Here is a 23,795-nt window from a genome sequence, read left to right on the forward strand (position 1 = left end):
CAGTCCCTAGTTAAATAACTTTACCTGTTCAAGATTCAGTGGCTACATTAAACCGATAAAAGCATATTCCTGCTTCCTGAAAGGACTTTCCAAAATAGTCGAGCTACAATAAAAATGGATTATTTCCATTTCCATTACTTTGGAATGTCAGTTCAGAAACATTTCCTTTTCCCATGCTGGCGGTTGCTCAGACCGTGGGGGACTGGGCTGAAGCTCAGAGTCCTTTGTTCAACCCCCAATGTGGCTAAAAGTTCTGGTAGGAAGGGGAGGTGAACCATCTTGGTACCCTTGAGCAAGGGACTCCACCAATGCCCACATAGAGCCCTGTGATGAGCTGTGGCTCATCCTGGGGTTTACCCTGCCTTCACTCATATGAGCACTCTCCTTGTGGCCCCAAAAGGGATAAAGTGGTCTGTTTGCCACCCTTTCTAATATTCTTTCCCACATGTTATAAGAGTGTTTCTGGTCTCTTTTTATGTGACTACATTGACTAAATCATCTAGTCCAGACTGTGGAGAACTGTGGTAACACGGTGATGAAGGTGGGGAGAATAAAATGTGCTGTTGCTGTTACGTTTTAGTCACTTTACAACAGAGAGGACTATTCACAAGCAGAAACTGTGAAGAACGCATTTGTGAAGCTTCAGTTTCGTACTAAAGAATGACAGTTCTGGAGAAACATTAAAAAAAGCACACACACCCAAATATTAGAATGGCACATCATGGACAGCAACTCACAAGGGTCTGATATACACCAGCAAAAGCAACAGAAGGAAACCTTAAAAGGCGAGACCAAAGCAACAAAGCATGTTCCTGTTTTCACTGGAACAGATATGACAGGCAGCTAAAGATCAAATTCAAACTGGTTTCCATCTGTTGAAACGCTGTCTTATTCTAGACATTGTTCCTCTAGTTTATATTTAATCAGCGGTGATGCCGTTAAGATAAGGCGTTATCTTTTTCTCTCTCATAAAAACATGCCCTCGCATGCACTCGCATGTTTTTATGAGAGAGAAAGAGAGAGATACCAGAAAGAGAGAAAAAGAGAGAGAAAGAGAGAGATACCGGAAAGAGAGAAAAAGAGAGAGAAAGAGAGAGATGCCAGAAAGAGAGAAAAAGAGAGAGAAAGAGAGAGATGCCAGAAAAAGTACTTTTTAATCTCATTTACTGCTGCCTGAAGTCAACCCTGTGTGTGTGTGTGTGTGTGTGTGTGTGTGTGTGTGTGTGTGTGGGTGGGTGTGTGGGTGTGTGTGTGTGTGTGTTTACGACTCCAACATCCATCCGGGATCAAACTACATTTATATAGTTAAGCTAAATCAAAATAAAATGAAGACAAATGACGCAATATTTTACGTATATTTTTAAAACAACTGATATTATTTAATTAAACACGCCAATACTACTAATAATAATAATGACAACGATCAGGGAAAAGCAAAGACATTTCAGGTCCCAGTGATGGATGAGCCACTGTGGGAGTGGCAAAAAAATGTTTTAACGCATCTCTCCCAGCCACGTCAACTCCTGCCTATTCTTCTGGAATCAGCTCGTTAGCGCACTGATCTCTGGATCCTTCAGATCCTCACCAGATTAAAGGTTGGTGCAGCTCTAATTTTACATTAATGTTATATTTATTTTACATGCTTCCATTTTACACATAATGGAGCGACACCAGTTTGGGATTTATACATTTAAGGCAGCAGAGCAGCCAAATCGTCATCTGGGCTTTTTGGCTCACCTGTGCCCCTCATATATTTGACGCAATGGTACATTATGGTCGTTAAGTATTATACACTGGTGTGGAAAAATGTAAGAGATTAAAAAAATCTAAACCTCGCCGTTTTGAAACAAGCCCTGTCCTTAATAAAAAAGTGCAGATTTAAAAAGTAGAAAGGAGTATTTTTAACTACTTTCCTCAGACTCAGTAAAGTACCAACGTCAGTGGAAGAGGAAAAAGCAGTAATAATTTTAATCAATCTACGTAATTTTAAGAAGCAATTAGCAATTTTCTTCAGAAAAGGCACAAAATGTCTCACAGAAGCCTTGAGACTAACGACAGATAACTAGTCTTTTGGACATGGGCGACTCTGTTAACACCTGTTTACCTTTCTGCAGGATGTACAGATCCAAGCGATTCAGGACATTGATTGTCAAGTTGGGAGCTCTCGTTCTGGTGGTTTTTTATCTTGGGAGCTACGTTTTCAATTTCCAAAGCAGTGGTGTCAAGCGTGACCATGAAGAGCAGGTTAGACAGGAGCAAACCGCCACTGAGGACGTTTATCACTATAGTTGGCCAAAATGCCAACAAAATCTGGCTGTGGCCAACATGACAGGATTCAACACTTTTCCTCCGATCTTCCAAACTTTCATGTATTATCGGCACTGTCGGCACTTTCCTATGCTGCTCGACGTTCCTGACAAATGTGGAGGAGCTGGAAAATCAGCGGACGTCTTCCTTCTGCTGGTGGTCAAGAGCTCTCCACTGAACTACGACCGCAGGGAGGTGCTGCGTAAGACCTGGGCCATGGAGAGGCAGCACAACGGGCTGTGGATCCGGAGGATCTTCATATCAGGAACCACAGCGGAAGGTCATGAGAAGAAGAGGCTGAAAAAGCTCCTGCTGGCGGAGAACCGCGAGTACAATGACATCCTCCAGTGGGACTTCACCGACAGCTTCTACAACCTGACCCTGAAGCAGATCCTCTTCCTGGAGTGGATGGAACGGAGCTGCCCTCACGTGCGCTTTCTGCTCAACGGAGACGACGATGTCTTTGCCCACACGGACAACATGGTGGAATACCTGCAGAACCTGAAAGGGAACGATGGAAGCAAACACCTCTTTATAGGCAGCGTCAATATTGGCATGCCGCCCGTCAGAGACAACTGGAGCAAATATTATGTTCCAGTTGAGATATTCGCGGCAGACTCCTACCAGCCCTACTGTAGCGGAGGGGGCTTCCTCCTGTCTAGGTACACAGCTTCAGTCATATACAAAATGTCTCAATCCATCACCATCCTTCCCATCGATGACGTCTACATGGGGATGTGTCTGGCCAAAGCCGGACTGAACCCTGAGTCTCATATAGGCGTGAAGCCCTTCGGACAAGACATTCCCTCCAAAAAACTCGACGCCTACCACCCCTGCTTTTACACGGAAGTGTTACTGGTGCACAGGTTCCTCCCAGCTCAGCTGTATCTCATGTGGAGCAGAGTCAACGACCCTGATCTGAAATGTGACTCCTTCAACAAAATCCCTGAGCGCATCTGAACTCAAACTGTGAGCTTCATACAATCAGCAACTGCTCTCCCTACAATGTTCAAGTATTTTCTACGGAGATTCTATTGGACAAGATGCTCGTTTATTTATTGTTACATCGGGAAGAGGAGCTTAATTTAAGAATCCCTTGGCTGTCCTGGTAAGAATATTTCATTATGATGCACGCAGGTCTTGTCATAAGTATATATGGCGTATAATTGTAATTATCAGCATTTTTTCTAACTAAATGCAGGTTTAAAAACTAAAAGGTTATTTAAAAACACTGCTGAATGCGTGTTGATTGTGAATGACGATAAACGACTGCAGAAGGAACCAAATGATTTGTTCTAAAATGTGCAGAAATCCACAATCATTATGTGAAGGTGAATCTTTATGATAATGGTTCAACAGGTCTTGGTGTAGAACATTCTGTTCTGATGAACAGGTTTGTGGCATGCTGCCCCCGTCTTACCGCCAGCAGCATTTAGTAATCATTTCAGTAATCGCATTACTAATTCTTTATCATTCTTTCTTTTGAAATAATTCTTTCTAGTTCTTCTTGTCGTGTCTTCATGTGCTTGGGTTTATTTAGTCTATAGTTAAAAAAGAGATTGATGGAGGTTTTAATCAGCGTGTAAAAGTGTAGTAAAACATTTCCAGAAATATTCCCAGGATACTGTAGCATCATTGCAGCTGTACAGAAATCAGCCCTCAACACTGGTCAGGGTATATTGTGGAATCCAGTCAGTTTGGATTGTTTGTAATGTCAAAACTCCTCCCCTTAAGCTCATCTAACTGAACCTGATCTAGGGGTTGAACTGGTGGGTACACTATTCTGTCCTGATTCTGTCCTGTCCTCTAAAAGCAACCTTTCAACCTGGGTGTCATCACACCCTCATAAATTTCCTCAGGGACGCTTCTGTGATGGACACTCTTCACTCAAAATGCTGTGCAAACTTGTGCTTAATAAACAAATTAAAAAAAGAGTAACTCTGATGAATCAACACCCATTAGCAAAGTCTCACTGTTCCAGCTGCTTAAAATCACTCCCAGTGTGATGCTGCCCCCCCACCCCCATGCTTTCCTGCAGGCGATGAACTGCTTTGCTCCAAACCCCAGAGAATCTTGTGTCCCACACTCTGAGAGGCCTGAAGGAGCACATCAGTGCCTGATACAGTCCCTAGTTAAATAACTTTACCTGTTCAAGATTCAGTGGCTACATTAAAACAATAAAAGCATATTCCTGCTTCCTGAAAGGACTTTCCAAAATAGTCGAGCTACAATAAAAATGGATTATTTCCATTTCCATTACTTTGGAATGTCAGTTCAGAAACATTTCCTTTTCCCATGCTGGCGGTTGCTCAGACCGTGGGGGACTGGGCTGAAGCTCAGAGTCCTTGGTTCAACCCCCAATGTGGCTAAAAGTTCTGGTAGGAAGGGGAGGTGAACCATCTTGGTACCCTTGAGCAAGGGACTCCACCAATGCCCACATAGAGCCCTGTGATGAGCTGTGGCTCATCCTGGGGTTTACCCTGCCTTCACTCATATGAGCACTCTCCTTGTGGCCCCAAAAGGGATAAAGTGGTCTGTTTGCCACCCTTTCTAATATTCTTTCCCACATGTTATAAGAGTGTTTCTGGTCTCTTTTTATGTGACTACATTGACTAAATCATCTAGTCCAGACTGTGGAGAACTGTGGTAACACGGTGATGAAGGTGGGGAGAATAAAATGTGCTGTTGCTGTCACGTTTTAGTCACTTTACAACAGAGAGGACTATTCACAAGCAGAAACTGTGAAGAACGCATTTGTGAAGTTTCAGTTTCGTACTAAAGAATGACAGTTCTGGAGAAACATTAAAAAAACACACACACCCAAATATTAGAATGGCACATCATGGACAGCAACTCACAAGGGTCTGATATACACCAGCAAAAGCAACAGAAGGAAACCTTAAAAGGCGAGACCAAAGCAACAAAGCATGTTCCTGTCTGTTCCAGTGCAAACAGTCAGTCAGGCAGATAAAAATCAAACTCAAACTGGTTTCCATCTGTTGAAACGCTGTTTTATTCTACACACTGTTCCTCCAGTTTATATTTAATCAGCGCTAATGCCGTTAAGATATCGAGGCGTTATCTCTTTCTCTCTCATAAAAACATGCCCTCGCATGCCCTCGCATGTTTTTATGAAAGAGAAAGAGAAAGAGAAAGATACCAGAAAAAGTACTTTTTAATCTCATTTACTACTGCCTGAAGTCAACCCTGTGTGTGTGTGTGTGTGTGGGTGTGTGTGTGTGTTTACGACTCCAACATCCATCTGGGATCAAACTACATTTATATAGTTAAGCTAAATCAAAATAAAATGAAGACAAATGACGCAATATTTTACGTATATTTTTAAAACAACTGATATTATTTAATTAAACACGCCAATACTACTAATAATAGTGACAACGATCAGGAAAAAGCAAAGACATTTCAGGTCCCAGTGATGGATGAGCCACTGTGGGAGTGGCAAAAAAATGTTTTAACGCATCTCTCCCAGCCACGTCAACTCCTGCCTATTCTTCTGGAATCAGCTCGTTAGCGCACTGATCTCTGGATCCTTCAGATCCTCACCAGATTAAAGGTTGGTGCAGCTCTCATTTTACATTAATGTTATATTTATTTTACATGCTTCCATTTTACACATAATGGAGCGACACCAGTTTGGGATTTATACATTTAAGGCAGCAGAGCAGCCAAATCGTCATCTGGGCTTTTTGGCTCACCTGTATAAATATAGAGAGGTGTATTACATTCGCTGAATACACCAGAAATACCCAGTAGAACTCAGCTGCCGGTAATAACCCCTCATATGTTTGACGCAATGGTACATAATGGTCGTTAAGTATTATCCACTGGTGTGGAAAAATGTAAGAGATTAAAAAAATCTAAACCTCGCCGTTTTGAAACAAGCCCTGTCCTTAATAAAAAGTGCAGATTTAAAAAGTAGAAAGGAGTATTTTTAACTACTTTCCTCAGACTCAGTAAAGTACCAACGTCAGTGGAAGAGGAAAAAGCAGTAATAATTTTAATCAATCTACGTAATTTTAAGAAGCAATTAGCAATTTTCTTTAGAAAAGGCACAAAATGTATCACAGAAGCCTTGAGACTAACGACAGATAACTAGTCTTTTGGACATGGGCGAGTCTGTTAACACCTGTTTACCTTTCTGCAGGATGTACAGATCCAAGCGATTCAGGACATTGATTGTCAAGTTGGGAGCTCTCGTTCTGGTGGTTTTTTATCTTGGGAGCTACGTTTTCAATTTCCAAAGCAGTGGTGTCAAGCGTGACCATGAAGAGCAGGTTAGACAGGAGCAAACCGCCACTGAGGACGTTTATCACTATAGTTGGCCAAAATGCCAACAAAATCTGGCTGTGGCCAACATGACAGGATTCAACACTTTTCCTCCGATCTTCCAAACTTTCATGTATTATCGGCACTGTCGGCACTTTCCTATGCTGCTCGACGTTCCTGACAAATGTGGAGGAGCTGGAAAATCAGCGGACGTCTTCCTTCTGCTGGTGGTCAAGAGCTCTCCACTGAACTACGACCGCAGGGAGGTGCTGCGTAAGACCTGGGCCATGGAGAGGCAGCACAACGGGCTGTGGATCCGGAGGATCTTCATATCAGGAACCACAGCGGAAGGTCATGAGAAGAAGAGGCTGAACAAGCTCCTGCTGGCGGAGAACCGCGAGTACAGCGACATCCTCCAGTGGGACTTCACCGACAGCTTCTACAACCTGACCCTGAAGCAGATCCTCTTCCTGGAGTGGATGGAACGGAGCTGCCCTGACGTGTGCTTTCTGCTCAACGGAGACGACGACGTCTTTGCCCACACGGACAACATGGTGGAATACCTGCAGAACCTGAAAGGGAACGATGGACGCAAACACCTCTTTATAGGCCACCTCAATATTGGCATGCCGCCCGTCAGAGACAACTGGAGCAAATATTATGTTCCAGTTGAGATATTCGCGGCAGACTCCTACCAGCCCTACTGTAGCGGAGGGGGCTTCCTCCTGTCTAGGTACACAGCTTCAGTCATATACAACATGTCTCAATCCATCACCATCCTTCCCATCGATGACGTCTACATGGGGATGTGTCTGGCCAAAGCCGGACTGAACCCTGAGTCTCATATAGGCGTGAAGCCCTTCGGACAAGACATTCCCTCCAAAAAACTCGACGCCTACCACCCCTGCTTTTACACGGAAGTGTTACTGGTGCACAGGTTCCTCCCAGCTCAGCTGTATCTCATGTGGAGCAGAGTCAACGACCCTGATCTGAAATGTGACTCCTTCACCAAAATCCCTGAGTGCATCTGAACTCAAACTGTGAGCTTCATACAATCAGCAACTGCTCTCCCTACAATGTTCAAGTATTTTCTACGGAGATTCTATTGGACAAGATGCTCGTTTATTTATTGTTACATCGGGAAGAGGAGCTTAATTTAAGAATCCCTTGGGTGTCCTGGTAAGAATATTTCATTATGATGCACGTGGGTTTTGTCATAAGTATATGTGGCGTAGAATTGTAATTATCAGCATTTTTTCTAACTAAATGCAGGTTTAAAAACTAAAAGGTTATTTAAAAACACTGCTGAAACGTGTAAAATCCCTGTTGATCGTGAATGACGATAAACGACTGCAGAAGGAACCAAATGATTTGTTCTAAAATGCGCAGAAATCCACAATCATTATGTGAAGGTGAATCTTTATGATCATGGTTCAACAGGTCTTGGCGGAGAACATTCTGTTCTGATGAACAGGTTTGTGGCATGCTGTGGCACGTCTTACCGCCAGCAGCATTTAGTAATCATTTCAGTAATTGCATTACTAATTCTTTATCATTCTTGCTTTTGAAATAATTCTTTCTAGTTCTTCTTGTCGTGTCTTTGTGTGCTTGGGTTTATTTACAGTCCATAGTTAAAAAAGAGATTGATGGAGGTTTAATCAGCGTGTAAAAGTGTAGTAAAACATTTCCAGAAATATTCCCAGGATACTGTAGCATCATTGCAGCTGTACAGAAATCAGCCCTCAACACTGCTCAGGGCAGGGGTCACCAACACAGTGCCCGTGGGCACCAAGTTGCCCGCAAGCCTGTTCTAAAAATAGCAAAACTCGCAGGTGAGGTGCGTCTAAGAAAATTTTCAGATCACAAATCACACCTGCATTTATATAGATTTCAAAATGACAATGTCTTAAAAATAAATAAAAATATAAATAAAGTGAAGGTGAATTCTGACCTAGTTCAAAGGTCAGTATTGTGCGCATGAAAGAACCTTTGCGCTTGTGGAGAATAAACTAGCGGGCAGTGAAGATGGTGAGTGGAGGGCAATTTTCTACCCCAAAAGCATGGCAAAAAGTAGACAGTAACTTTATCATTTTCAAAGTGAATGGGAGGAAGAGTAATTTTTTACTACTGAGTATGTTGCATTTGTGGGGCGACTGTGATGACAGCAAAGCAGCTCAATGTGGAGCGACGCTTCACTACGCGTCATCAAAGCTACAATGCTAATGCTAACTACCCGCCGGGAAGCATTCTACAGTCAGAGAAGCCCAGGAGCTCAAAAGTGTGTTTATAAAATGTAACAGATTTTGAGCAGAATTGCAGTAGATTTGTTCAGTTAAGATTTATTCAATATGAAAGTTACTTTTTTTTTTTAAATGTTGCATAACTTTTTAAAACATGGTTCAACATAGTTTATTATGGTTTCTTATGGTTGAAAGGGTCTGGTGATCATCTTAACAATTGCTGAGATTAATAATAATAAAGTGTTGAATATTGATCTTTTCTGTTACCCACTCTAAGTTATTGATACACACACAAACACACGCACACACACACACACACACACACACACACACACACAATTTGTTATTTTAGAGGAGTGTGTCAAGCGGTAGCCCTTCACACGACTCGGTACCCATGACGTAGCTCCAGTCAAAAAGGTCGGTGACCCCTGGTTTAAAGCGATTGTTGACATTAGCGCTGCTCCGTCACGGTGCGCTAGCAAGTTGGTGGGAAAGTGACCATTTTTTAAACGTATCATTTACTTATTTTAGCGGATGTTTCCCGGAGCCACCCAGGCTGCATTGTGGGTAGAACAATGTGATGACAGGGCTGTCCTTCGGGAGCATCTAATTAGTTCCACTAGGGGAGCAAAGCAGCAGCACACCGTGCCCTGATATTTGGCTCGTGCAGTCAGCGGAAAGATAGCCGCGGGGCCCGCTTTAATTGCAAAACACCACCAGAATGTGCGCCTGAAACTTCACCTGTCCCTTATCAGGGGTCTGTGGGGGAGGGGGGGGGGATCAGCGTGCGTTCATGTGTGCAGATGATGAACCGCAGTGTTTTATTACTGCTGTTTCAGCTCATCCCACCCATTATTCCTGATCACAGGAAGACACCGATAAAATACAAATGCAGGGTGTCCGATGTGGTTTCAGTGGGATTCTACGTGTCCTTTCAAAATAAAAGCATTGAATGCTCATTATAATGTCTCTGTTACACAGTAGAGTGTGTGTGTGTTTGTGTGTGTGTGTGCAGATATCAGGAGCTGTTTTTTTCCTCTTCCAGAAGATGAATAAAAAATGTTTCCAGAGTTGTAGGAAAGTGAATAATTGAGGAGGCAACGAGGAGCAAGGGTATGGTTTCAGTGTGTGTGTGCGTGTGTGTGCGCGTGTGTTCAGGCATTACTGAGCATGAGGATGAGTCGGTCAGACAGCAAAAAAAAATATATTCCAGGAGAAATAAGCATCATTTTTTAATCTTCCCCTTTAAGCCAACAGACTGATGATTTTAATGTTGCTGAGTCATGATTGTAGTTTAACTTAGCTTAGTTTAACTAGTTTAAGTGTAGTTTAACTTTATACGTTACTGTTGGTGTCACCGATTCATTTCAGTTTTGTGGACTTTTTCCATGCATTGGAAACCCCGGAGGGGGCTGTGACTGATGGACCTGGAGCCGTCACGTCCACACAGCTGAGGCTTTGGTGTGGGATCTGCTCCACCAGTCCGTCCTCTACGGGTCCGTGGTCCATGCAGAACTCTGGTCCATGTGTGAAAGTCCTGCACCGAAGGTTTGCAGCCAAGGCAACGGTCCGGCTCGCCAGTCCATCAACCACTGGGACCACTCAGTGTCACCTGGGGGTGGGGGGGGGATCTGTCACGTGAAGAGGAGAAACAGGTCTGAGGAAGTGGACCGGTTTATTCCGACCATTCTACAGCAGGTCCTGATTTACTGCACTTCCTGTGAGGAATTCTGGTCCGGAAAAGCAGCTCCGGTTTTTAGAAGCTGTCACTGAGGAAGGATGACATCAGGAGAAGGACTCAGAACCCCCCCTTGAACCCTCTCTGGGTTTGTTTAAACTACACAGTCAATTATTGGTGCAGATGTATTAAAAACACACTCTGTCGCGTGAATTAAACATTCATAAACGTAGCGGCGTTCCCAGCTCCGTAATTATTCCGGCCGCCTCTCACATAAATTCTCGGCCACTTCAACATCGCCGCTCAGCAGCTCGGCTGCTTGGGAAAATCACACATCATCAATATTACTTTCTAAAATGATCCTCGGGAAGCCGCTCCCGCTTTGATGAACAGAACGCCGCCATATTCCGAACGCGCCACTGTTTGCCGCCTCGGGGCTGCAGACTCCTAAAACAACAGTCGTCTCGCCAGAGTCGCTGGCGCTGCTCTCGTTGGCGGGGGCCTAATTTCCCAGCGTCCTCGGCGACCCCTCTCAATCTCCGGCGCGTCAGATTTCTGGGCCGTGGCGGCGGGCCAAGGCTGAGCATCCTGACGGGGTCAAAGTGGCGTGTGTTAATTCCTCCTGCCACTAGAGGGGCCGACGTGGGGGGGATGGGGGGGTAAGTGGAGGAGGGAGCAAGAGAAACAGTTGAAGGTACAGTTGAAGATAAAGTGAAGCTACAAGAGCCCAGATAATAGAGAGGAGAAAGGATGAAGGTGGAGGGGAATCATCCATCCGGAATACCGATGGTCGGCGTCAGACGTTTGGAATTAGTTTAGATGGAAAGCATGATTAGAGGCTCATTCCTGTGCTGCCCTAAGAGCTGGTTTCCTCCTCTTCTGAGGTCTAACACCCACGCTTGTGGATTATTATGCATCACCTGCAGGGAGTTAGCTTTATTTCTAACAAGCTGCCTTATTTAAAGGCTCAGGAATATCTCTTTTTTAATCATTTCCCAATCTTCTCCTAAGCTGCGATGTTTGGTAATCAGACCTTTGACTTTGCACCCTCTGCCGTGTTGATTAATTCTAATTTTAAAACAATGATGAGCTTGCCGCTGCGCCAGTCAGTGTTAATTGGAGTTTCTTGGCATTCATGTTAATTCGCCCCCTTCGGCTTTAATTGGGTGCTGACAGGCAATATGTCTTTTGTGGCTTGGAAGGTTGCGCAGCGTTAGCTTATTGTTGGTTGGAAGTTGCTCATTAACTCCGTGTGATGACAGTGAAGGTAAAATAATGCTTAGATGAAAAATACATGAAACAGGAGTCGCTGTTCATTAGATGAGGGATGTTTCTTTCATCGGTTATTCACCCTGATTTTCATGCTGCTTGCCACTCAATTTGGTCAATATTGGCTTAATCCTTTTATTTCCTGATTTACTGATCGACTGAAGAGCAGAACCACTCGTGGAGAGTTCTCTGCTGCGTCATTAGCTAATCGGTTTTGTTAAAAATACTTCATTACATATATTATATTGGATATAAAGTGAGTGGGCTGCATATACGGATGTCAAAGGTTACGTACGGCTCTTACTCCGCCTTCACAAAGCACCAGCTGGAGGAGCTTTGCCAGGTTCTACCACAGCTGGTTCTGGACTCTTGGACATCAGGAACTATTTCCTGCCACTGTTGCCATCAGGCTGAGCTAAAATGAGGCCTAAAGAGGTTGTCAGAAGTGGGATTCGAACCCACGCCTCCAGAGGAGACTGCAACCTGGACGCAGCGCCTTGGACCGCTCGGCCATTCTGACGCATGTGACCTTTGACCCAGGGTGTGAAAATGCTCGGTATTCTTTGCCATATCAGCCATTTAAGTTAGCATGCTGACTTTTCAGGACATGCAATTCCCACACAGAAACGTCCAAAATAAAACCCAGAACCTTTGCTATGCTCCCATCTAAACTTCATGATCGGTGTTGGTCTTCCTTCCTTTCTGCGGTCCGACTGAAGGGTGGATCAGCCGTATGGCCGACAGGTGCAGGCTTAAAGCAGCTCTCACGTAACCTTTAGGAATGCTGATAACAGAATTATGAGACTAATCAAGAGGATACTTCACTCCCATCCGAACAGTGTACAACAAATAAAATCCTCTCTGGGTGACCTTTGTGCGAGCAGACATTGGCAAAATGAAACAAAATTACTTCTCAGCATCTGAGCGGATGATTACAGGAGCAATAAAGCGGCTTGTTCACCAGAGTGAGGAGGAAATCTTCTAATCTGACATTTCAAACAGGATGTTTTACATTAGCGTCCAGCTCGGTTCGGTATGCCGATGATGAAGAGATATAAAATGACCAACTGGGAGAGTCGCATTTAAAAAAGCTGTCAGATCATTTATCTGGTTACAAAGAGAACCGATGAGAAGTTTATTTGAAGCCCAAATGGTAGTTCTATAATTGCTTTTCCCCGGGGCGCAAAGGACAAAATCAAAAGGTTTTAAGAAACACACACCTTTTTTTATAGCTGTGACATAATTTCCACAAAGAAGCGCTTAAATATCTCTAAAAGAATAAAAAAATAAGAGCGTTTTGCCAGTGCATCATGCTAGCAGCCATCGCTATTGCTAATATACAAGAAAGAAAAGAAAGATGGAGAGATGAAAGAAGATCTGAGGCCAACACCTGGCCTGTCAAGAGTGTCTTCAATCATCAATAATATCAAATCATGACCGTCTTGGACAGGCGAAGCCCCCACCAATAAACCAGCGTAATTACGAGCTGCTAGTTTCTCAGCTTAAGTACGCCACATGACGGAGAAGTTAATGAGTGTTCGTATGCCTCCTCTCTGTTTCCAGTTGCTGACCTGAGCTCAAAGTTCACACCCAGAGTGATCAGGAGTGTTTTTATTATAATCACGACTCACACTCGTCACAGCGCTCGTTCCTGCAGTCCCAATACCATCAAAACTCCTGCAAGTTTCCGCCTTTTCGGCCTGATGCAAAGAGCAAGTGGGAGAGTCCTGCAGTCGGGTTCAACTTTGACAAAAGAATCTCAAAGAACTCTGACGAAGATTACGGAAAGCCCAAAAATTGCTGGTGGTGAACTGGAGGGCTTTTTTTTTTGTTTAATCTTATCATACTTTTAAATGACCCCGTTATTCAGAGCATGGAGGAAAGTTATTATGCGGGAGACCAGGCTAAAATTAGCCCGTTTCGCTCTAACAACACTATTAAGTCTCTGTTATTCTGGCGGCCAAAAAAAGATGTTAAAAAGGTCACGCACTTTGATATTTAATTGGATGGCCTTTAGCCTTGATCACGACACACATTCGCTGCAGCATTGTTTCCAAGCTGCTCGAAGTCACCAGATTTAGTTTGACCCTTTCATTTTTCAGCAATATCTGGTATTGATGATGGGGGAGTCGGACTATTGCACAGGCTTCTCCAGCACATCCCAAAGGTTCTCCATGGGGTTGAGGTCTCAACTGTGTGGTGGCCAATCCATGTGTGAAATAGATGGCTCATGCTCCCTGAACCACTTTCACAATTTGAGCCCGGTGAATTCTGGCGTGATCGTCTTGGAACCTGCTCGTGCTGTCGGGGGAAGAACAAAAATGATGGACTAAGCTGGTCATTCAGTATGTTCAGGTAGGTGATGTCACGCTTTGGGCAGGTGAAGCTTCTAAAGCTGGACCTGACCAACTGCAGCAACCCCAGATCAGGGCTGCCCCCAGAGGCTGGTACAGGAGGCACCAGGCGTGATGGTGCATCACTCCAGCTGCCCCTCTTCTTACCCTGATGCACCCATCCCTCTGAAAGAGGGTAAATCTGGATCCAATCTTGATGCTTCCATAAAATGTAAGCCTTTTTCCAGTTTAGCCCCCCTGACTAGTCTCAAGGCTACTCAGCTGTTGGGTCCCAGGCCCCTGAGTCCCCTGCACAGGGGCCTGTTTACTTTCACTACTGAGCAGCTCTGGATTCTCCTGTTGTTTTTCTACTCTTCCATTTCACCAAACAGTTAAAGTAATCCATCATTCTGATCACATCTCTTCCTCAAAGATGATGGTTCCCTACAATCCCTCCAGTTTTTAATCGCTCTTAGCCATATTTTGGTAGTTTCTGCCAGCTCCTGAGGTGGTTTCTCTGCTTGATGATCCCTTTAGACCGACTCCCATCTCCTCCACGACCGCAGCAGGCGTCTTGACATGGTTCTGTAAGAAACGAGCCTGATTGCATCAGTTGGGCTCCGCTAACTTGTTGCCAGCTGAAAGATAAACCCCCGTGGGACGTTATCCTGGCCGCTCTCCTGTCACCATGGATGAGCTAAGCACAAGCTTATGTCTGAAGCCTCCTGAGGAGACTGCAGCCTGACCGCGGCGCCTCGGACCCCCGCCGTGTTTGCAGTACCACACGCTGTCAGGTTTATTATTAATCGGACTCTCATTTGATCTCCATATTTCTGCCTCATGATGGCCAAATGTTGCACGACGCATGTCTCCATCATTATTCCTGTCACACTCACTCACTCACGCACTCACACTCACACACACACACACACACACACACACACACACGCACGCACGGGTTTCTGCCCAGCGTTTATATGCTGTTATAAAGTGCAGTGGAGCGGAGCGGCCTTATCCGGCCCTCAGGTGCGAGTTAAGGTCCTGCAGTTATAGAGGTGGGAAATGACGTGAAGCACCGGGGCACAATATCAATAGTGAGACAGCAAACATGGGCTATCGGTAATAACCTGGACCCCACATCCACCCGGTGCAGGATCTGATCACTTCCCAGTCTTTCTAGAACCCTTTAACCCATCTGGATGTGATAAGAAGCATGCTACAATATAAGTGAAATATTGACTACGATATTAATCTATATTTAATGAGTTTCACAGAGGGCACTCATTTGTCATGCCAAGCTATGAAAAATAAGCGTTTGATAACAATCTGAACTGGCAGGAAAGAAGCATGGCTCTAATTAAACCGAAGGCTGTTTTCAGAAATCGGCAAAAACTGAGAATGAGCATGAACACGAGTTCAGGAAGGTTCCCACATAATTGCATTTCTTAATCATGTAACGCTCATGTCCTGATCCTGGATCCAGGCTTTCATACATAATGAGCAGGTGCATTTGTTTTCACAATTCCAACAATTCCAACCCCTTTATCCTCTTCCTGCCTCATGATGTCGACTAAATGCCCCTAATCTTGTGGCTAACTTTGAATGAAAACGTCTGCTGGAACAAGGAAGTTTACTCCGACCGGGCAGCTGATTGTGACCCTCTAAAGTGGCAGCGAGGAGAAGAACAAGACAAAGAAGAGGAGGAGAGTGAGTCCGCCGGTCCAGCAGCAGCGTTGGAGGAGCGCAGGAGGCGGGTGAAGGACGAGGGTAGTCAGTCGCCCGAAACAAGGCTACTTCAAAAGGCGCTCAATAAATAGAGACGTCAAGTTAACTCCTGAAATTCTCCTGAAATCACAGAATTGTGAGGTTGCCCTAAAATATGAATATAACACAACATGAAAATAACCCCAACCGCAAAGATCCATGAGAGCTTCTTTACACCAGGGAGAATCTGTGAAGGTTGAGATTCCTCATTTCATTTCTTTCATTCCTCATTTCATTTCTTTCATTAAGTCTCGGTTTATCTTCATTTTCCATCACATCTCAAACTACAGCTGCTGCTGTTCACTTCTCAACACCTTCTCGATGCCGTCGAGGCTCCGCTTCCCTTTGATGGTTTGCCACAGAGGAATTGAAATACACTTGACACTGAGTTCTATTTTTAGCATATTTCCAAATGAACCAAGATGAATCGAATGGGGAACCCCCCTCCTCCCTGTCATGGACCCCACAATATGGTACTGATCCCCTCAGCATGCACTTTAATTGTCTATAATATTTTCAATGTACGCAGGTACAGGTGCTGCTGGCGGTAGAGACGTAACCATCTCTATCTGTAGTTCCCCGGGCCAGACCCCCAAACATGAAACAGTAGCAACAGGAAGAGCAGAAAGAGCCCTTTAGCAGGACCAGCCTCCTAAAGGGGACCCTGATGCTGATTGTGGACTAGGTAGAAGAGAAGGCCAACAGATCTCTATACTTGTTCTGTTTTTGTAAGCCTCAAGTCATGCACCTGGTGTGGACAACAGGCAAGTTTTGTGCCTTCCTGCCACTTAGTAGGAGGGCAGTAAAGCTTGAAATACCCGTGAACGTAAAACTAACAACTCGGCTGAACTGAAAACCGTCAAGGCATCGCGGTCCCTTTGGCCCAACCCCTGGATCCATCCTTGAACATACATTACAGCTGTGTTTCCACATCTGGCCAGCGAATCCTGGCGGTCCTCCGTGGGCCGCAGCACTCCCTGTCCCCATGCAGGCTGAGTGCTTTCACTGCGCCCCGCAAGAGCCGTGAGCCGAGCCACCGATCTACGACTGTGCACACAATTGGAGATGACAGGTTAAGTGGCTTACCTGCCCTCTGGGCCTGCTCATACAAGGATGCAGGACCCTGAGACATCGTAGATGGTACTGCACTTTGCATGTAACACTGGAGGTAAGATGAGGTAAAAGTCTCAGGTGGAAATCAGAAATCCTCCCACATAGACTCCAGCGAGCTTTTCTCCAATTTCTGTTGTGTCAGAGCAAGGTCGCTAACGAAGAAAAATGACTAAGAGCGCGCGAGAACTCCACTCTGAACATGTCTAAATTCAGTGTTAAACACTCGTGGGCCGTCTGCGACATGTTTCAAGTGTGTAGCAGAAGTAGAAGAGCCAAGTATTCCTTCTCCTCTTCACAGAAGTGGGTCGCTAATGTCGGAGAGAAGAGAGCACAAAGGGGATTTCATCTTTTTTCAAGCTCTGTCCTGTGAACAAGCGAGGTTGGCTTTATTGTCTGTCTGCTAATGACATGGTCTCAAAGTGAAAGGCTGCACCTTGTTATCCTGATTTGAAGGGAAGTGTTGGCTTTTTTCAGGGCTGACTGTGACGGTGTTCTTATTTAAAGAGCTTTTGAATATCGGGGAGATAAAAGTCAGCGTGGAGCAGAGCTCAATGAGATGTTGACGTAGGCTGTCAGGACATTGATTTCACACCTGGATAGATTCATTCCCCCTTTTCCGACTTGAAACACCGGAACACAAACTCCCCACTCACTCCTTTAATACACAGCTGCTGAAACTGGGACTCATTAGCCAAAGTTAGCATTAGGTTTAATTAGGGCCGTCACTTGTTTCATCTTTAATTACTATGATAAAGTGTGACGTTTACGCAGACGAGTCCATGCTTCCACACTGTAAAACACAACGCACGGACATATTTATAAGGAATTTCTTAGCACATGACTCACAATTAAGTTTAATGGATGGATCTGATTTGTCTGTACATCACTTTGTGTCACTCTTCCACACACCTCTCCACATTCCTAGATTACACATGCTCCTTTCCCATCAAAATTACTGTTGCACTTACATCAAAATTGTAGCCACATCAAACCTGTATTTACACATAACCACCATTGTTCGGCCTTTGGCGACGTTCGAGTTGTGATCAGATCCCTGGGTTTTTCTGCAGCAGACAATGTTTGACATCACGATGTTCCCGATCCCAAAAGAAGCCTTAGCAATACAAGAGCAGGCAAAATCGTTGGGCACAAGAAGCTCTCTCGCCTGGAAATGCTGCCTTTGTTGCATCTTTAAATGGGGGAAACTTGCAATGCCAGGGGAATAAAATCGGTGGGACATGCTGAATCCTTCCAAGTAAGGTTTTCTGCTCAGACGCCAGTTTGTTTCTCAACTCCCATTGCGATGTGCACATTACGATGCACAAAAGCGCTACCGTCACCACCAAAATTAACGAGTACACCCATGTTTGTCGATATATGTAGGGCCGAACAATCTGGGTTACATGGGTTTAAACTGTCAAAGAGGCTCGCTACATTCAGGGCATCAATAATGATGACACCTAGATTTAACCAATCACTCTAAAGCCTCTCTAATGGTACCGGTTTAATGGTATCCCAACATGTGACACCTGGGCGCCACCTACTTGTTAAACTGGGTGAGAACAGTTGCTCTGCTCTCTTATAACTCCATGAACCCTCCAGTCTTTTAACCTCTTCAATCCGTCTGACTCTGTATTCCAGAGCGGCCAGCCACTGTAGAAACGAGGGCACCGAAGCGCTGGTGGTCTCTGCCGGAGCTTGTCAGAGCGGTCCTGACTGTAGGCAAAACAGTAAAGCAAACACAGATGAAGCATTTGTCTGCAGCCCCTCCTGGATCCTGTGACGGGCAGCAGTGGTGCAAAGATTCCATCAACATGACAGACTACTTCTTGGAGGAGAGGAGTTAATTGCTGTGGGACCGGAGCAGCCTTCAACATCTATCAGCCGGCCCTTCTCCCGGCGCTGCGGGGTTGGAGGTTGGGTGAAACAGGGGGGTACCAGAGAGAGCTGAAGAGGGCAGGGAGATGTGGGAAACATCTGATTTCTTTTGACATCTCAGGCCAATAACCTTCAAAACAAAGTGCGCTCAGCTGCTGTCCTCATGGGCAACTCTGGACATCAGACGGACTCACACAGGCTGAGAGGAAAATTACCCAACTGCTGCTGGAATTACGCCCTTCAAACGGTGGATTCCTCCCCAATCAAATGGGATCAGGAGACCAATTATAGTAACGTTACTAAGAACATGAATAGTAACAAAGTTTTTGGGCCTTTTTATTCTGATTAGAGGTATTAAAATAATGTAAATTGTTTCAGCTCTGGAGGTTAAGTTTCACTTCTTTATTTGTAAGTCCTCCAAATGCTGTATGGATTTAATGAAACTGGGTCGAGGATGAAGCACAAACAAGTATTCAATCTGTTTTGGGATTCACGAGGATGTTGGCGGTCTTATATCTAAACCCATGCCCATGAGGAGACCTATTTCCTCCACTATTACAGGTTCTATATGTTTAACTACTAACTGTAGTCAGATTCCATAGGTTGGTGCTCCACTCACTGCTCTGCTGCAGCAGCGATTGAAATAACTTTTATTCAATCACATTTTCAAAGGCCTCTGTGTAGATGACACTTGTGTCTGTGCACAAATTAAAACTTGCGACTTCAACAGCGACGTTATTAGAAATGCGTCCAGGTGGTGGAAGATTAAAAAAAAAAAAGCTGCGAGACGCCAGTTAATGAAAGCGCATCACGTAAATTGAGTCGCCTGAGAAGATGTTTAATCATTCTCTTTTAAATTCTACGAAAACAGTCTGCTTTTTTTTCTAGAAAATGAACCCATCCTTTTTTCCTTTGCTGTTCCTGCTGAGAGGACACAGTTAGCCACACGCTCTGGCAGCATTCATATCTCGGGCCATCGCTGCTCAGCTGATGTAGACACTGAATAATCCGCTGGCTCTTAAAAGATATCATCTAAAAAATTGTGTTGGCGGGGGGGGGATAGCCAGAGGCTTCTGGCAGGGCAGACCACACTGCTGGCTGATTTTTATTTCACGGGTAATAAAGAGTTGCTCCTGTAGCGGGGCACCTCTGCCCCCGTCATTATTGTCTCTCAAAGAGTGTTTTCTCCCATTACTACTGGAGGAGCCACTGTGTGATCTGCAAAGAGCATGGATATGAGATTTAAGTCAGGTCAGGGCGGCTGACACAGGTGAACGGCTTTCACAGTCTGACATGTTTGCTATTAAACGCACCCGGGCAGTGACGTGATGTTTCACTCCCAGCTTTGCATCTTGATTAATGAGGCCGCACCAACCTGCTGCCTGATTGGCCTGTAATTGCCCTAACTGCCCTGTAAACATTCAAACAGAGCCTCACAGACATACAGTATGTTGAGGAACGCTGGGGACAGCTGCCGCCTATACCCTCGCACCCTCCCCTCTCCACACGCCCATCTCATCTTTCATTGTCGGGATGAAAGTGTTAATTGCATTTCATTACGGGTAATTTATGTCGTTTCAGACGAGCGATTGTTTAATATGAAGCTCATTTGAACGGTGGCAGCGGGACCGGCGGCTGATTGTGTGGAGAGTCATCCTGTTAGTGAAGGCAGATTCAACACGGCGCAAAAGGTGGATGTAGAAAAGTTGTGTCCTTTCCAATTAATTCTCATTCAGCCAGAGCGGCAATGCTAACAACATAGAATTCACTTTAAATGTTTAATATTTGAAGTGCTAATAATAAAATCCAGGGTGACTGGGGATGCTTCCAGACACCAGTCCGCCACAGGACACACACCATTCATGTTGTTGGACTGTGAGAGGGAACTAGGGAATCTCGAGGAAATCCACCACTTTCACTAATGAATAATTACTGCATGCATGTGTGAATACCCCCTGTATTTCTGTAACAAAGTATTCAGGACTTAATGGATTTTACTCAGCCTAAAGACTCGCTATCATTTTTGAGACAATGAACAGTGAAAAATTGGAATTGAGGGACAATTGATTGGTATTAAATGACTGTGGGTTTAATAGTATCGTCTATTATTGAACAATGTGTTTATTGAAACGATTAATTGATTAATTAAAACAATGGTTATCTTCACTTCGCAGTGTCTGAATTTTAGGCACAATAACCGTGCGTTAATAACCAGGCTTGGATAATAAATATGTTTATAGGCGGATTCAGCTTGAACAAGCACAAAAATGAACAAAGGATATCTCTTCTTTAGATTGGGGGTAGGGTTGGGTTCCGCTTCTCTTCCTCTTCAAAGAGGCCGGGATCCTCTAAAAATATCTCCCCGGCAGCTAATCAGAGAGAGCCAGGCAGTAGCAGCAGAGATGTTTGTTGTTGTTAGGCTCCTTTGGCTTCAACAATGCACTGGGGGAGAGGAGCCTGGACACGTCTGAGCGCTTTGATCAATAGCGCTGTGGTCTCTCTGAAACAGAGCCCGGCTGAAGCACCAAAGAGTTTTCCACGCGTTGATCTGATTGAGCCGAGCGGACAGGATGCGATGCGTCCATATGCAAGAGCGGCATTTGCAAACGCATGTTATAGGACCAGGGCTGAGTGGACTTAATTGGAGAAGGGGATGAAAGCGCGTGGCAGCGGCTACCCGCCCGGCCTGGCGGGCCAATGGACCCTCACTCCCTGTGGGAGGGGCTTCAGATCAAACACGGTGGCTAAGATGCTCTGATGAGCCACCAATTCTCTGTAATTAAACTCACTGATTGTTTCATCACACGTGCGCGGGCCAAGACCACTGAAAGGTCACTTGTCTAGGCTGTGTTACTGGAAATTTAAGCAAGCTTCATCCAGTAGCGTTCACTTTACAGGGCAGGGATGATTTAGGAGCATTTAGAAGCAATTAATAAAGATGGAAAATGGTGTTTGTTAGGACTCAACACTGTTTTTTTATCTGAATTTGCTGGAGTGATCCAAAACATTTTCACAATGTGAGTCTGCGGTAACTGGCAGCGTTAACTGGATAAAAAAGGGAAACGAGGATCCGAATGCACACTTAAAAGCATTTAGCTGAGGTCTAAATTCAAGAGTATGGTCCTATTTGACCATAAGTCTAAAATTCATCGCCTGATTTCAGGCTGACTGACTCCACTGAAGTCACCCCATTGTTAGAGCATCTGTGGGTCAGAGGAAAAAGGGCGATGGGATGTGTCGGAAAAAAATAAATAAAACGAGACAGCACTCAATACTCTGCATCTTGACCCAGGCGCACACTTCTGGAATCCATTAGGGCAAATTGCCTGGGAGGAAACCTGAATCTACTGTAGTGCTGACTTCTACTTATGCTTTCAGTCTACTTGGCCTTGGGCAGATTGCAATTGCAAGTGGATGAAAACAAGAGAAAAACACTCAGGAGAAGAAGAAGAAGCCCTGGTGCTGCCGGACTTGGCTGCAGCATTTGTAGTTTCAGATAGCCAGAGGGTGACAGTGCCCAGACACTGCAGAAACCGCAGCACTGTGCACTTTATTTATAGTCTTCTGAATGCTGCACTTGTTTGGACTGCACTGACGTAAAATCTGCCTTTATGAAGAAAACCTGTGATACTATTAGACGTTGACTAAGATATCTTACAGCAGCACGCTTAGACTCACGCCGTTAGCTTAAATTCTTGCTCTGTTTTGATTGGGGTGGAACACCGATGTGAACCATCATCTGCCTTCATCAACATGACCCACAGGCAGACTGGACAACAAAGCATCACAGCGGCTGGAAGCAAAGACTCACATGTCCCTACTGAAGGGATCTGTGGACACCAAAGACTGGAGTTTGACTGTTGGGACCATCCATCACTGAGACACTGTTTAGGCAGGAATATGTCTGATGGTCTTCTACAATGATGTTTGGGGAAGAATTTTTGCATGTTCAGAGTCAGAAGGGTGGTCAGTCTGTTCTACGCCCAGCTGAATTCCTGTCGTCTGAGCCTATTTTTCAGTTTGAGATCCTGAATATGCAGCTATGAGCAGGAGCTTCTCACCTGAGCAACCTTCAGAGAGACACGGAGCGTGAAGAATAGAGATAAGAGAGGAAACTCACCACAAACCCATCGCCATAGAAACAACACCCCCAGGCATCTGCCAAGTGTAGGTATCATTCAGTTCCTAATATGTCCATCTCCTGTTAAAAATAGAACAAAATTCACGCGTGAGTTTTGTCTATTTCCAAATGAAAGCCCGGCTGATGAGATCTGCTGATTCATAAGCAAGAATTTGTGAGTTCAGGGCGACTCTGAAAAGACCGCCGCAGCTAATCAGACTCCATCTTCTCAGCCAAAGGCCAAGGACGCTCCAGTCTTTAGTCAGGGGACAAAGAAGCAAACAGTGCTGTAGCTAACAGTAGCAATGTACCAGACAGCCCTGGTTGGAATGAATGATGATGGTAAGTGGGTCTGCCTTGTGGTGCACCAGGCATCTGATCTCTCCCCATCTAATTAGACGAGGAGTTATTGTGTCCCTAATGACTTTGCGTGTTGCCTGCTCCTTAAGAAGCTCAAGATAAAGGCAAGGACAAAATGATGTAAAGAGCATTATCGCTGAACTCCTGACGGCATTGCTTTAAATAGAGCCTGATTCCCTCCTTCATAGCCAGACTTTTTTGGTGAGATATAGTGGCTAATGAGAGCTCGCTATCTTGATGTGGAATTCACCCTCTCTAGTTGCTGCAGAGGAGGGAAATGGCGACGTGGAGACCAGGAAAAGCTTTTGTAGGCGATGACAGCGAAAGCGATGTTTACAGCATTTATATTTCATATTCTGGGAACTACAGTAATCCTTTACTGTCTTGTTCTAGTAGCTCGCTTGTCATCAGGTTGTCCTGGTTGCTGTAGTACAGATCTTGTTTGA

At 44.8% G+C, this 23,795-nt stretch overlaps 1 non-coding gene and 2 pseudogenes across 1 annotated transcript; 2 read left to right on the forward strand and 1 right to left on the reverse strand.

Annotated features, from left to right (window-relative positions):
* Nucleotides 1-1,468: 1,468 nt before the first annotated feature.
* LOC115246530 (N-acetyllactosaminide beta-1,3-N-acetylglucosaminyltransferase 3 pseudogene) overlaps nt 1,469-23,795 on the forward strand; it is a 28,502-nt pseudogene continuing 6,175 nt past the window's right edge.
* On the forward strand, nt 5,524-8,292 carry LOC101073991 (N-acetyllactosaminide beta-1,3-N-acetylglucosaminyltransferase 3 pseudogene; annotated as a pseudogene).
* trnal-cag (transfer RNA leucine (anticodon CAG)) lies at nt 12,219-12,301 on the reverse strand. Its single transcript has one exon. It is a non-coding gene; the product is annotated as a tRNA-Leu (tRNA).

Source organism: Takifugu rubripes, chromosome 20, assembly GCF_901000725.2.
Source record: "Takifugu rubripes chromosome 20, fTakRub1.2, whole genome shotgun sequence".
Lineage (NCBI taxonomy): Eukaryota > Metazoa > Chordata > Actinopteri > Tetraodontiformes > Tetraodontidae > Takifugu > Takifugu rubripes.